The 16,839-nt window shown below is 35.6% G+C and overlaps 1 protein-coding gene and 1 non-coding gene across 3 annotated transcripts in view; one reads left to right on the top strand and one right to left on the bottom strand.

The window, feature by feature from the left end:
- Positions 1–16,839, top strand: part of DMD (dystrophin) — a 2,312,475-nt gene that overhangs the window by 36,435 nt on the left and 2,259,201 nt on the right. The gene's annotated exons all lie outside the window — the stretch shown is intronic.
- Positions 12,818–12,920, bottom strand: LOC118150735 (U6 spliceosomal RNA). Its single transcript, XR_004738887.1, has one exon. It is a non-coding gene; the product is annotated as a U6 spliceosomal RNA (small nuclear RNA).

Below are 16,839 nucleotides of genomic sequence, written 5' to 3'. Positions count from 1 at the left end.
AGAAAAGAGAACAAAGAGTGAAAATAAATGAACGAAGCCTTCAAGATATATGGGATTGTGTGAAAAGACCTAATCTACACTTGATAAGTGTACTGGAAGATGATGGGGAGAATGAATCTAAGCTGGAAAACACTCTTCAGATATTATCCAGGAGAACTTCCCCAACCTAGCGTGGCAGATCAACATTCAAATACAGGAAATACAGAGACCATCACAACAATAATCCTACAGAAGAGCAACCCCAAGGCACATAATCGTCAGATTCACCAGGGTTGAAATGAAGAAAAAATACTAAGGACAACCAGAGAGAAAGATTGAGTCACCCACAAAGGGAAGCACATCAGACTCACAGTGGATCTCTCAGCAGAAACCCTACAAGCCAGAAGAGAGTGGGGGCCAATATTCAACATCCTTAAAGAAAAAAACTTTCAACCCAGAATTTCATATCTAGCCAAACTAAACTTCATAAGTGATGGAGAAATAAAATCCTTTATGGACAAGCAATTGCTGAGAGATTTTGTCACTACCAGATCTGCCTTACAAGAGCTCCTGAAGAAAGCACTAAACACAGAAAAGAAAAACCAGTACCAGCCACTGCAAAAAAGAACCAAATGGTAAAGACCAATGATGCAATGAAGAAATTATGCCAACAAAAGGGCAAAACAACCAGTAATAAAATGGCAGGATAAAATTCATATGTAACAATATTAACATTACATGTAAATGGACTAAATGTCCCAATCAAAAGACACAGACTGGCATACTGGATAAAAAGAAAAGAACCATCAGTGTGCTGTATTCAGGAGACCCAAATCATGTGCAAAGACACACATAGACTCAAAGGGATGGAAGATTTACCAAGGAAATGGAGAGCAAAAAATACCATGGGTGGCAATCTTAGTCTCTGATAAAATGGACTTTAAACCAACAAAAAACAAAAGAGACAAAGAAGGGCATTACATAATGATAAAAGGATCAATAGAAAAAGAAGAGCTAACTATTCTACATATATACGCAACCAATACAGGAGAACCCAGATACGTAAAGTGAAGCCTTAATGACCTACAAAGAGACTTAGACTCCCGAACAATAATAGGGGAAGACTTTAACACTCCACTGTCAATATTAGACAGATCAATGAGACAGAAAATCAACAAGGAAATCCAGGACTTGAAGGCAGATCTGGACCAAGCGAACTTAATATACATTTACAGGACTCTCAACCCCAAATCCACAGAATATACATTCTTCTCAGCACCACATCGCACTTACTCTAAAACTGACCACATAATTGGAAGTAAATCACTCCTCAGCAAATGCAAAAGAACGGAAACCATAACCATCTCTCATACCACAGTGCAATCAAAATAGAACTCAGGATTAAGAAATGAACTCAAAACCACACAACTTCATGCAAAATGAACAACTGGCTCCTGAATGTCAACTGGATAAACAACGAAATGTAGGCAGAAATAAAGATGTTCTTCAAAACCAACGAGAATGAAGATACAACATTCCAGAATCTCTGGGACACATTTAATGCAGTGTCTAGAGGGAAATTAATAGCAATAAATTCCCACATAAGAAGCAAGGAAAGGTCTAAAATTGGGACCCTATCATCTAAATTGAAAGAGTTAGAGAAGCAAGACCAAAAAACCTTAAAAGCCAGCAGAAGACAAGAAATAACTAAGATCAGAGCAGAACTGAAGGAGATAGAGGCACAAAACGCCCTTCAAAAAATCAAATCCAGGAGCTGGTTAACAACAACAACAAACAACAAAATAGACCGCTAGCCAGACTAATAGAAAAAAGAGAAAAATCAAATAGATGCAATAAAAAACGATATGGGGACATTACCACTGATTCCACAGAAATACACACTACCATCAGAGTTAAAGACAAACAACTCTGTGCACAGAAACCAATAAATCTGGAAGAAATGGATAAATTCCCGGACACTTGCACTCTCCCAAGACTAAACCAGGAATAAGTCAAATCCCTGAATAGACCAATAACAAGGCCTGACATTGAGGCAGCAATTAATAGTCTACCAACTAAAAAAAAGCCTAAGTCCAGATGGGTTTACAGCTGAATTCTAGCAGACATACAAAGAGGAGCTGCTACCATTCCTTCTGAAACTATTCCAAACAACACAAAAAGATGGAATTCTCCCCAACTCATTTTATGAGACCAACGTCATCCTAATACCAAAACCAGGCAGAGATGCAACTAAAAAAGAAAACTTCAGGCCAGTATGCATGATGAACATTGATGCAAAAATATTCAGTACAATACTGGCAAACAGAATGCAACAGCAAATCAAAAATCTTACTCATCATGATCAAGTGGGCTTCATCCCAGGGATGCAAGGCTGGGTCAACATATGCAAGTCTATAAATGTAACCCATCACATAAACAAAACCAAAGACAAAAACCACATGATTATCTCAATAGATGCAGAGAAGGCCTTTGACAAAAATTCAACAGCCTTTTATGCTAAAAGCCCTCCATAAATTAGGTATGGATGAAACATATCACAAAATAATAAAAGCTATTTATGACAAACCCACAGCCAATATCATACTGAATGGGCAAAAACTGGAAGCATTCCCTTTGAAATCTGGCACAAGACAGGTATGCCCTCTCTCACCACTCCTATTCAATATAGTATTGGAAGTTCTAGCCACAGCAATCAGGTAAGAAAAAGAAATAAAGGGTATTCAATTAGGAAAAGAGGAAGCCAAATTCTCTCTATTCATAGATGACATGATTGTATATTTAGAAGACCCATCACCTAGCCCAAAATCTCCTGAACCTGATAAGCACCTTCAGCAAAGTCTCAGGATACAAAATCAATGTGCAGACATCACAAGCATTTCTGTACACCAATAACAGACTAACAGAGAGCCAAATAATGAGCAAACTCCCCTTCACAATTGCTACAAAGAGAATAAAATACCTAGGAATACAACTAACAAAGTTGTGAAGGACCTCTTCAAGGAGAACTACAAAGCACTGCTCAATAAAATAAGAGAGGACACAAGCAGATAGAAAAACATTTCATGCTCATGGTTGGGAAGAATCAAAACTGTGAAAATGGCCATACTGCCCAAAGTAATTTATAGATTCAGTGCTGTCCCCATCAAGCTACCAATGCCCTTTTTCACAGAATTGGAAAAAACCACTTCAACCTTCATATGGAACCAAAAGTGAGCCTGCGTAGCCAAAACAATCCTAAGCAAAATGAACAAAGCTTGAGGCATCACACTGCCAGACTTCAAACTATACTACAAGGCCACAGTAATCAAAACAGCATGGTACTGGTACCAAAACAGAAACATAGACCAATGGAACAGAACAGAGACCTCAGAAGCAACATCACACATTCGGATCTTTGACAAACCTGAGAAAAACAAGCAATGAGGAAGGGATTCCCTGTTTAATAAATGGTGTTGGGAAAACTAGCTAGCCATGTGCAGAAAACAGAAACTGGATCCCTTCCCGACACCTTACTCTAAAATTAACTCCAGATAAATTAAAGATCTAAACATAAGGCCTAACACCATAAAAACCCTAGAAGAAAACCTAGGTAAAACCATTCAGGACATAGGCATAGGCAAGGACTTCATGACTAAAACACCAAAAGCAATGGCAACAAAAGCCAAAATAGACAAATGGTATCTAATTAAACTCCAGATCTTCTGTACAGCAAAGGAAACAATCATTAGAGTGAACCAGCAGCCAACAGAATAGGAAAATATTTTTGCAATCTACCCATCTGACAAAAGGATAATATCCAGAATCTACAAAGTACTAAAACAGATTTACAAGAAAAAACAAACCCATTCAAAAGTGGGTAAAGGATATGAAGAGACACTTTTCTAAAGAAGATATATGAAGCCAAAAAACATATGAAAAAAATGCTCATCATCACTGGTCATTAGAGAAATGCACATCAAAACCGCATTGAGATACCACCTCTTACCAGTTAGAATGACGATCATTGAAAAGTCTGGAGACAACAGATGCTGGAGAGGATGTGGAGAAATAGGAACACTTTTACACTGCTGGTTGGAGTGCAAATTAGTGCCACCATTGTGGAAGACAGTGTGGAAATTCCTCAAAGACTTAGAAATAGAAATTCCAGGTTACCCAGCAACCCAATACTGGGTATATACCCAAAGAATTATAAATTTTTGTGTTATAAGGATACATGCACACGTACATTAATTGTGTCAATGTTTACAATATCAAAGACCTGGAGACAACCCAAATGTCTATCCAGGATAGAATGGATAATGAAAATGTGGCACATATACACCAGGGAATAGTACGCCACCATAAAAATTGTTGAGTTTGTGTCCTTCCTAGGGACATGGGTCAATCTGGAAACCATCATTCTCAGCAAACTGACAGAAGAACAGAAAACCAAACACTGCATGTTCTCACTCATAGGTAGGTGTTGAACAATTAGAACATGGGGACACAGGGAGGGGAGCATCACAGACTGTGGTCAGTTGCGGGTAGCTAGGGGAGGGACAGTGTGGGGTGGAGAGGGATAACATGGGGTGAAATACCAGATATAGGTGATGGGGGGATGAAGGCAGCAAACCACCTTGCCATGTATGTACCTGTGCAACAATCCTGCATATTCTGCACATGTACCCCAGAACCTAAAGTATAATAAGAAAAATGAGCTCAAAAGAAAAAAATAAGTGTATTCGTCTATTCTCAGGCTCCTACAAAGAAATATCCGAGAATGGGTAAGTCATAAAAGAAGGAGGTTTAATTGACTCACACTTCAGCATGACTGGGGAGTCCTCAGGAAACTTATAGTCATGGCAGAAGGGGAAGCAAACACATCCTCATCATATGGTGGCAGCAAGGAGAATAATGAGAGCCAAGCAAAGGGGGAAGTCCCTTATAAAATCATCAGATCTCATGAGAATTTACTTGCTATCATAAGAATAGCATGGGGGAAACCACTCCCATGATTTAGTTATCTCCCACTGAGTTCCTCCCACCACACATGGGGATGATGGGAACTACAAGTTGAAATTTGGGTGGGGACACAGCCAAACCATATCAGTAAGTATCTACCTAATCCATTTGTAATTCTTCTTATCCCATATTTCTATTACCCAGGATCTGTGTTATATAGGAAACGTAAAACTTCTGCATTTGAATTATATGTAAGTCTATTCAGTAGAAAGTAGAATGTTGGCTTTATTTTATCATTTTAATCTTAGAAGTTTTTAAAACCATAATTCTCAATGGAAACTAAGCTTATTTTGGCTTGTTTTATATATGACACAACTTAAAATTTTAAAATGTACAATATCAAAGGACTTTAAAGTTATGTCCACACAAAACTCTGTGCACAGATGCTTACAACAGCTTTATTCATCATTACCAAAATTTGGAAGCAACTAGGATGTCCTTCAGTAGGAGAATGAATAAATAATCTGTAGAACATTCAGACAATAAGATGTTGATTCATTGCTAAAAAGAAATGAGCTATTGAGCCATGAAAAAGACACAGGAGAAACCTAAATGCATATTACTAGTAAACACTCCAATCTGAAAAGTCTATATACTGTATGGTTTCAATAATATGACATTCTGGAATAGCAAAAACTATGTAGACAGTTAAAAGTTCAGTGTTTTCTGGAGGTTGTGAGGGAAATGGATGAATACGTAGAGTCTAGAGGAATTTTAGGGCAGCAAAAATACTCTGTATGATACTATAATTGTGGATATATTTCATTATATATTCGTCCAGATCCATAGAATGCACAACATCAAGAATGAAACTTTTAACTGTGGACGTTTGGTGATAATGATTTGTCAATATAGGTTCATCAGTTGTAACAAATATACCTGTCTGGTGTGGGTTGTAGATAACATGGGTGGATAGCTGTGTGGAGGTAGGAGATATATGAGAAATCTTTTCACCTTCCTCTCAATTTTGCTGTGAATCTAATACAGCTCTAGAGAAATGAAGTCCTTTAAAAATGTGTAACATTTTAGAAAAATGAAAAGAGTAAAGAGAACAAATATCTTACCACAAAAGAAATATAAGTGCCCAAGAAATATGAACATATGTTCATGTGATTAGAATAACCAAATCAAGTAGTTTTTAATTTTTAATTCATTTTTATTTGATTTTTACCTATTAAACTAGAAATGGTTTCTACAGTAGAAGAGTCAGTGAAGTGGACATGCCCTTTCTTGTTGGTGAGATTATAAATCAGTCTAATGGTTTTGGAAAGCATTTTGACAATATGCATAAAGAGTATATTTGATCCTATGACCCAGCAATTTGTCTTCTGAGACTCTTCCCTAAAGACATGATTAAATAGTGTGGACAAGGTTATTCTTTGCTGTGTTACTTTTAAGAGAACAGAAGTGGAATTAACCAAAAACTTAGTACCTGAAAAATAAGGGTCAAATAAACAAATCTTGATATGTCCATTGCAAGGGAACATTATGCACTTATTAAAATTATGTTTTCAAGAATATTTAGTAAGATTAATCATAATTGATTGCATATCATAAAAATATATAATGTAGCCCCTATGTTTAAAACTATGAAATATATCTGTGTAGAAAAAATGAATGTTAAAAACTTTCAAAATATAAAAACTTAATACCTTTTTTAATTGTACTTTAGGTTCTGGGGTGCATGTGCAGATCATGCAGGGTCGTTGCATAGGAACTTACATGGCAAGGTGGTTTGCTGCCTCCATCTCCCCATCACCTATTTTATGTGATGAAATGTGGTATAATATATATATATGTTATCCTTCAAACTGCTATGATCTGAATGTGCCCTACATAATTCATATGTTGAAACCTAATTGCAAATATGATAGTACTAAAAGGTGGAGGACATTAGGAAGTGATTAAATCATGAGGGCAGAGCCCTAATGAATGGGATTAATGACCTTATAAAAAGGCTGGTGAGAACTAATCTGGCTCTTATACTTTTCCATCACTTCCACCATGGGAAGACACAGCATTCCTTCTCTCTGGAGGATGCAATGTTCAAGGCATCATCTTTGAATCAGAGACTGGGTCCTCACCAGCCTTTAGAACTGTCAACAGTTAATTTCTGGTATTTATAAATTACCTGTCTCTGGTATTTTGTTATAACAGCACCAATGGAATAAGATACAAATATTTATTTATAACAAAGAAAAAGAACTTATTGCATAATTTTGTAAAATCCCATTGGAATGAGATACACTGTGTTCACAATTTTAAAAACGTTCACAAGGGCATAAGATCATTATGCTTGGCATATCTTCCTTAGAAAAAAAATATATACCACAAAATATAATTTCTAAGCATTATGTCGAGAGCCACCTATTTCTGTTTGGGGTGGGCAGGGTCTCCACATACTGTTTTGAACAGGTGCTTGCAAAATTGTGATGGAAAAATGTATAAGTACAGTTCCTAAGGTCTTACCTGGAGAGTGAATTGCTAACTGGTTTCTACAGGCAATATCACTTAGAGAGAAACTCATGCTTCTCCCTAAATCAGACTATGCCTGGCTTTGAGTGGTGTCATGGTTATGATGATAATAGTTATTTTAACCTCCTGCTTTTCTACTTCTAGCATATTCTGCCTTTGGCTTCATGCAAAATACTGAAGGACAGCCAGTGCGTGCATACTGCTTTATCGAACCTTATTAATTGGTCTCTTTGCTCTAAGAAATACGTTGTCTCTGAAGCCACGATAGCAACGTGACTGGTTCTACAACTTAAAAATCTTTGATTTTTTACACTGTGATGTGGCTGTTATGTTTAAACTCCCTTGAATAGATTATAAAAGATTACATTGGTAAAGGGTTTTAAAAAAGAGACAGCAGTTACTGCCAAAATCTTCCCAAACCCAGTGTCTTAGTCCTTTTGGGCTGTAACAAAAATGCCATAAATGGGATGGCTTATAAAGAACAGAAATTTATTTCTCCCAGTTATGGAGGCAGGGAAGTTCAACGTCAAGGTGCAGGCCCATTCAGTGTCTGGTGAGGAAGTGCTTCCTCATAGATGGTAACTTGTGGCTGCATCCTCACATGGAGCCAAACAAGGTCTCTTGAGTCTCTTTTATGAGGGCATTAATCCCATTCATGAAGGCAGAGCCTCGTGACCCAGTAAATTCCCAAAGGCCCTACCTTATAATATAGTCATCATGGTGATTAGAATTCAACATATGAATTTTCGGAGGACACAAACATTCACATTATGGCATCCAAACACCTCAAAGAGTTATATTTTGTCTCCACAGTTACCTTAGTATTAAATTTTCCTCGCCGGCAAGACAGGAAAAATTAGTTGAGGATAAACTAGAAGTTTTCACCTGATCATATTGATGTGGATCCTTGATAATCTCATGCCTTTATGGGAATTATATGTTCCTCATTAAAAACAAAGAATTCTGGCCTTTGCCAGTGATGGCTTTAAACTAGGACGAGCGTTCTGGGTGTGGCTGTTGTATCTGATCAAAGCTAATGTTTGCTAATTTGCATGTTAAATGCAACAGACATAAAATACTGGATAGTTTCAGGTCTTGTTTATGCACCGCAAAAAAGCAATGATAAAACTCATTCATCTTCACTTTACAGCCATCGTGAAGTGGCTGTTTCCACTAGAAATATATAGGTAGCATGTAAAACAGTTGTCTTTTCTGGCAAAGGAGTTTCTTGTTAAGGCATGACCACAACCAAGTGATTCTTTCTCCTTTGATTAGTATTCACTGTCTCTTCTGAGCTGTCTCCAGTGGATACAGTTTAGAGATTTCACATAAGTACAGAAAGAACTCTCATACTGTAGGATTTGCAGCATGCTCTTTAAGTGCAACTGCTACCACAGTTAAAGGATCATCGGAAACATCAAAGTGAACGGGAAAGTGGAGAGAGTCAAAATGCAAGAAGAGACATTTTATATTATTAAAATAAATTGATTCACAATGTAATTGTAAAAATAGCATGGAGGAAAGTTAAGTTGAAAATATCAACAGTGTGTCAAAAAGGACAATGTAAAATCTACCAGTTGTCAGAATGGCTAGAAAAACATATTCTATTATTCAGCCAAACGTTCTTGCCTTTGCCTCTTCCTATTCTTTACCTGTCAACTCCTAGACAATATCTTTCTAACATCCTTAATTCTCAGGCTCTTGCACATAACTTAGAAAACTGAAGCAACTACCTAGCCCATCTTACCTCACTAGGCCTTCCTTAGAATCTGCCCAGAGTCAAGTTTACAGCCCCTTTGAAAAGTTACAGCTCCTTACCAAAGTCTTTTCAAAGCGAAGCAAAAAAGGAAAAGGGTTGGAGACAACTTTTGCATAAACATTAGCTCGTGTAATCACTACAACGACCCTTTTAAGGTAGACGGTATTAATTTCATTTTCCTGAGGAAACTTACTCTGTTCAGATCCAAAATCTTCTGCAAAGTCCTGCAAGTACCAAAAGAAAAAGCCGGGGTTTTTACCTATGTCTCTATAACTCTGATTTTGTTGCTTTTCTTTTCTCTCATTTTGGTTTTCAACTGTAGAGTAACATAATAACCACCTACTCTCAGGAAAAAAAAAAAAGGTATTAGAATAAAAATTTACAGACCTTGCTTATAAAGATTTAATTACATTTAAAATAAATAGGGAAAATATCTTGAAAGTATGTTTTTAATAATGATGAGTTTCATTTAAATTATATATTCTCTGCACCTATTATTAAATATATTAAGTTGTAGTTATCTGATAAAGGTGAAGGTGGTAGACATTAAGGCTCTTTATAGTTATTCTGCCTCTCTCTCCTTTCTGGTATATGGAATCACTTTCCCACCCACTTGAAGTTGAGTGTGGCTATGTGATGTGCCTGATCAATGAATTGTGAGAAGCGAACTGTGTCACTTTTGGACAGATGTTCTAAGAGCCACTGAATGTTTTACTATGCTCTGTTTTCTCTCAGACCTATCAACCAACAGCGCTCAAAAAGTTGGCTGCTTTATCTTCCTGAGTGACTACACTATGTAGCCATCCCCTCCTTATTGGGATGGGCATAGAGTATCAGCAAGAAATAAGATACTAAGATAATAGAATTTGTTATTACTAAAGATTTGCCTAAAGTTTCTGATACACTCAACATTGATGGTTGTTTTACAGCCACAACAGCAAACATATTTAAGAAATGTGTTTCAGAATCACATATAAGTCTGTGGTTCACATTTGTTGTAATGCTAAAATATTTGTTTAGGTTTTTTTTTCAACTTTTATTTTAAATAACATAAATTATTTGAAATTTTGTTAATGATTCTTGAAATTAAAGATGTCCAGCAATAAGATGGTCTTAATACAAGGAAATTGTTTTTCATCACTGAAGATTAATTAAATTTTCAGTAAGAATTGAGATATATGAGGCTAACACTGGAAATTATCTATGTGTTTTCAGATAAAATGTGATTATTAAAACATAAAGGAACTATTTTCCTGTTCTTTTTTTTATTGCATTTTAGGTTTTGGGGTACATGTGAAGAACATGCAAGATAGTTCATAGGTACACACGTGGCAGTGTAATTTGCTGCCTTCCTCCCCTTCAGCTATATCTGGCATTTCTCCCCATGCTATCTCTCCCCAACTCCTCACTCCCCGCTGTCCCTCCCCTATTCCCCCAACAGACCACAGTGTGTAGTGCTCCCCTCCCTGTGTCCATGTGTTCTCATTGTTCAACACCCGCCTATGAGTAAGAACATGTGGTGTGTCGTTTTCTGTTCTTGTGTCAGTTTGCTGACAATGATGTTCTCCAGGTTCATCTGTGTCCCTACAAAGGACACGAACTCATCATTTTATATGGCTGCATAATATTCCATGGTGTATATATGCCACATTTTCCCTGTCCAGTCTATCATAGATGGGCATTTGGGTGGATTCCAGGTCTTTGCTATTGTAAACAGTGCTGCAATGAACATTCATGTGCATGTGTCTTTATAGTAGAACGATTTATATTCCTTTGGATATATACCCAGTAATGGGATTGCTGGGTCAAATGGAATTTCTATTTCTAAGTCCTTGAGGAATCGCCACACTGTCTTCCACAATAGTTGAACTAATTTACACTCCCACCAATAGTGTAAAAGTGTTCCTATTTCTCCACATCCTCTCCAGCATCTGTCATCTCTGGATTTTTTAATAATTGCCATTCTAATTGGCGTGAGATGGTATATCAATGTAGTTTTGATTTACATTTCTCTAATGACCAGTGATGATGAGCATTTTTTCATATGTTTGTTGGCCTCATGTATGTCTTCTTTTGTAAAGTGTCTGTTCATATCCTTTGCCCACTTTCGAATGGGCTTGTTTGTTCTTTTCTTGTAAATCTGTTTGAGTTCTTTGTAAATTCTGGATATCAGCCCTTTGTCAGATGGGTAAACTGCAAAAATTTTTTTCCTTTCTGTTGGTTGCCAATTCACTCTAGTGACTGTTTCTTTTGCCGTGCAGAAGCTGTGGAGTTTGATTAGGTCCCATTTGTCTATTTTGGCTTCTGTTGCCAATGCTTTTGGTGTTTTGGTAATGAAGTCCTTGCCTACTCCTATGTCCTGAATGGTTTTGCCTAGATTTTCTTCTAGGGTTTTTATGGTGCCAGGTCTTATGTTTAAGTCTTTAATCCATCTGGAGTTAATTTTAGTGTAAGGTGTCAGGAAGGGGTCCAGTTTCTGCTTTCTGCACATGGCTAGCCAGTTTTCCCAACACCATTTATTAAATAGGGAATCCTTTCCCCATTGCTTGTTTTTGTCAGGTTTATCAAAGATCGGATGGTTGTAAATATGTTGTGTTGCCTCCGCTGCCTCTGTTCTGTTCCATTGGTCTATATCTCTGTTTTGGTACCAGTACCATGCTGTTTTGATTACTGTAGCCTTGTAGTATAGCTTGAAGTCCGGTAGTGTGATGCCTCCCGCTGTGTTCTTTTTGCTTAGAATTGAGTTGGCTTCCTAACCATGAATATCGAATGTTTCTCCATCTGTTTGTGTCCTCTCTTATTTCTTTGAGCAGCGGTTTGTAGTTCTCCTTGAAGAGGTCCTTTACATTCCTTGTTAATTGTATTCCTAGGTATTTTATTCTCTTTGCAGCAATTGTGAATGGCAATTCGTTCTTGATTTGGCTCTCTTTAAGTGTGTTATTGGTGTATAGGAATGCTTGTGATTTTCGCACATTCATTTTGTATCCTGAGACTTTGCTGAAGTTGCTTATCAGTTTCAGGAGTTTTTGGGCTGAGACGATGGGGTCTTCCAGATATACTATCATGTCGTCTGCAAATAGAGGCAATTTGGCTTCCTCCTTTCCTATTTGAATACCCTTTATTTCTTTTTCTTGCCTGATTGCTCTGGCTAGAACTTCCAGTACTGTATTGAATACGAGTGATGAGAGAGGGCATCCTTGTCTAGTGCCGGATTTCAAAGGGAATGCTTCCAGTTTTTGCCCATTCAGTATGATATTGGCTGTTGGTTTGTCGTAAATAGCTTTTATTATTTTGAGATATGCTCCATCGATACCGAGTTTATTGAGGGTTTTTAGAATAAAGGACTGTTGAATTTTGTCAAAGGCCTTCTCTGCGTCAATTGAGATAATCATGTGGTTTTTGTTTTTGGTTCTGTTTATGTGGTGAATTACGTTTATAGACTTGCATATGTTTAACCAGCCTTGCATCCCTGGAATGAATCCTACTTGATCATGGTGGATAATCTTTTTAATGTGCTGTTGCAATCGGCTTGCCAGTATTTTATTGAAGAGTTTTGCATCTATATTGATCATGTATATTGGCAAACATATGAAAGTCTACACGAATTTGCGTGTCATCCTTGCACAGGGGCCATGCTAATCTTCTCTGTATCATTCCAATTTTAGTATATGTGCTGCCAAAGCAATAACTATTTTCCTGTTCTGATACTAGTACAGTAACTTAGCAATAGTGAAAATCAGTTGATAATCAGATGCTTGTGGCTGAATGTCAGTTTGTCCTTTTTGTAGCTGCTGTAATGGTATGTTATTGAAATAAGGATTTTTTTTAGTTTTTAATTTTTATTGAGGCATTATTGAAAAATATAAACAATTGTATATATTTAAGACATACAACATGGTATTTTGGTATAATTAACATATCCATCACGTGGCATAGTTATCTCTTTTTTTTATGATGAAAACACTTATGGTCTAATCCTTCAGCAAGTTTCAAGTACAAAAGACATTATTATTAACTACAGTTACCATGCTGTACCTTAGATCTCTAGAAGTTATTTATCTTATAACTGACATGTGAAACTCTCTGACCAACAACTCCCCATTTATACTATTCCTGGCAACCACTATTCTACTCCCTTCTTCTATGAACTCAACATTTTATATTCCACACATAATATCATGAAACATTTGTCTTTCATTTTTTCTGCCTTATTTTACATAGCGTATGTCCTCCAAGTTCACCTTGATGCAATTGCAAGATCTTCTTCTTTTTTTATGGCTGAATAATATTTCATTATATACATACCATAATTTCTTTATTCATCCATCCATGGGCAAACACAGGTTGTTTCCATATCTTGGACATTGTGAATAATACAGCAATAAATGTGATAGTACAGATATATTTTTGAAATACTAATTTCATAAATATTCAACAGTAAAGTTGCTAGATTATATGGTAATTCTATTTTTAATGTTTTGAGAAATCTCCATACTAGTTTTATACTGGCTGTGCCAATTTACATTTCCACAAACAGTGTATAAGTGTTCCTTTTTTTCTAAATCCTCACCAATACTTATTCATTTTTAAAGATACAATGAGACAAACTTTTTATTTAAAATTATAGGACAAGAATGAATACTACCAATTCATCAAAAAGCCTGTCTACTGACAAAGTCTACTTTTTAAACTTAATGTTTTTTGCTTAAATGTTTTTGGGAAAAAGATAATTATGTACACTGATATATGTGTGTACATTTCACAATGAGGTATATTCTGTTAATTTGGTTTAAGCTTAATTTGGACATAATAACAAATTCTTAAAACTTGTCAGACTGCTTATTAAGTAGGTATTAGTGTATCCTACCTCATCTACAGAGATGAAAAACTTCAGCATAAGTTGTCTAAAACAATAAGTGTATTTGAGCTCAAGAAGTATCACTTCAGAGATATTAACAATAACACTATTCAGCCAATACTGCAAGAATAAAATCAAAATTAAAAAAACAAATAAAAATTATTTATTAAAAAATATTTTTTTAAACATCACATAAGCCAAAGCGAATGTAAGCTTATGTAAATAAGTTTTGATTCAGTTACATTTCTCGTGGATCAACTAATTTTTTAAATCAAACATTTCAACTAGGTAGTAACAGTATTTTTGTGTCTTTCTTTGACATATGGTCTATGTATATGTTATGCAAAATGAAATAATGGAATATTTCTTCTTATTATATGTTTGAAACACATTATTGTGTCTAACTTCATAATGTAGCCATCATATTTTGGTAAGTTAAATTGTTTGACAAATGGGTGCTCAACCTGGAAGACTGAAAAAGTAGAGTTTTTATTTTTTCTAAAATTTAGTTATAACTGACAAATAAAATAATGATATCTGGTATCATTATCCTTCATATATTCCATATTCTCCTATCATGATAAAACTGGAATTCATATTTTATTGAAAAGGCTCTTATTTTTTCTTTTGTCTTCTTTAACTACATTCTACAGTGTACCCTGAAAGATATAAATTCAGAAGCGTGGGCCAGGAGCAGTGGCTCATGCCTGTAATCCCAGCACTTTGGGAGGCTGAGGCAGGTGGATCACCTGAGGTTGGGAGTTTGAGACCAGCCTGACTAACATGGAGAAACCCCATCTCTACTAAAAACACAAAATTAGCCAGGCATGATGGCACATGCCTGTAATCCCACCTACTCGGGAGGCTGAGACAATAGAATCACTTGAACCTGGGAGACGGAGGTTGCAGTGTGTCAAGATTGTACCATTGCACTCCAACCTGGGTAATAAGACTGAAACTCCATCTGAAAAAAAAATATGTGAATAGTTCTGAGAGGTTATCTTGGGATTTACCTTTCATAAAACTGCTATAATTTATAGAATCTGTTTGTGCTCTGTCACCAAAATGTAAAAAGCTGCCTTTTATTTTTTTTTAATGTGCTCCATTAGGACAACAATGTTTCAGGTGAAAAACATCACCACAATGAATTACTTTAACTTGGAATAACCTTGCTTTAATAATTACATGGAAACCCTTTCACAAGAGAAAGCATTGCTAGGAGTCAATAGCTGATTGGATATAGAATCTAAATAATGTGATATGATTTAACTTACATGGATCTCATAGGTAAAATGGAAAAATGATAGTTAAATATCAGAATTCATATAGAATATATGTGAGATAGTACAAATATTTTAGTATCGTATTTGTCACATAGCAGATTGTCATCAAATATTAGCTCATCCCCTATGTCTCTTGTTGTATGGTTGATAGAATGCCATGTCCATCTGTGTAAATTGAGCTCCCTAAGGATAGCCACTATTTTTCACTCATCGTTTTATCTAGTACAGAAAGTAATAGGGAGTAGTCAATAGCACAGTAAACGTTTGGCCAATGAATGGCTTTACAACATCTCTGTGGAAATACCATAGATGGTGGGTCTGTTTATTGCACACCACAATTGTCAGTATGTCTATTGCATAACCAATTGTCACTGGTTAGTCTCCGTGTTTATTTCTGAATTTATTTAGAACAAGGCTTTATTTTTAATTTATCATTTTTACTAAAAAATAACTTGGGTTGCTGACAAATTTTCAGTTTTTGCTCATTTACCTTGCTAATATAGGTAGCTGAATTTGCATATGTATATCAATATCTGTATTTATCTTTATCTCCATATGGAGATATATTAGCAAGATATATACTTATGTCTGTATCTCTCTCTATCTGTCTCTTTTGACATGTGTACTATGTAGGTATATTTTAACCACCAGCTCAGTGAGAAAAAGTCAAGCTGTGATTTTTAGTGTTTGCTTATTTCTGTGGTGTAAATACTTCAACCACATCCAATTTCAAGCTATCAACATGATATTGCTGAGTGCGGAGTTGGGATGAGATAAGTAGTGGCAAATTATTATATAGCATTTTCAGCATACAGATGAAAAGATGTGAGTAACCTCCCAAGTATAGATGACAGTGAAATGCAGTAAAAGAATTAAGGGATGAATTTTAAACATTTATTACAGTTGCTTTAATACAATTTATTTAATCATAAGTTTATATAATTGAAACAAGGACTATGTTTAATAGTATGCTCTCAAAATTCCTTAGGATTTAACATTTGGCTTTCACAATTCATAGTAAAGGCCTTAATTTCAAAGTCTCCGTTGCTTTTCATTTTCAAAACTAAAGGTAATAATCCACGCTTTAACTCTTTCTTGTTGTTTTCTTATGTCCTTTAAATCTTCCATGTTTGGTATGTTTCTACAGTGAATATTTATGAGTTGAAACTTCTGAAACAGTTCAAGAATATACTTTTTGTGTGTGCATTTAAAATTGTATATACTGCTTGAATGATTTCTATAATCTATTTCCAAGGATAATAAGAACTAATCTTAAAATCACAAAGGCCCTATATTACTCTTTGACTCCTTTTTCTCTCTTAATGAAGCTGAAATAACTGGGTACCAAAGATGAAATAATGTTAAGTAAAAGACTATTTGCTACAAAATAAAATTTTGACACATTTTGGCAAAATGTTTTTTTATAGTAAGCTTTTTACTATTTAGTATCAAATATATTAAAC

Source organism: Callithrix jacchus, chromosome X (genome assembly GCF_049354715.1).
Source record: "Callithrix jacchus isolate 240 chromosome X, calJac240_pri, whole genome shotgun sequence".
In the NCBI taxonomy this organism is placed as follows: domain Eukaryota; kingdom Metazoa; phylum Chordata; class Mammalia; order Primates; family Cebidae; genus Callithrix; species Callithrix jacchus.
The sequence above is the reverse complement of the archived record's forward strand: the minus strand, read 5'-3'. Positions and strand labels throughout refer to the sequence as shown.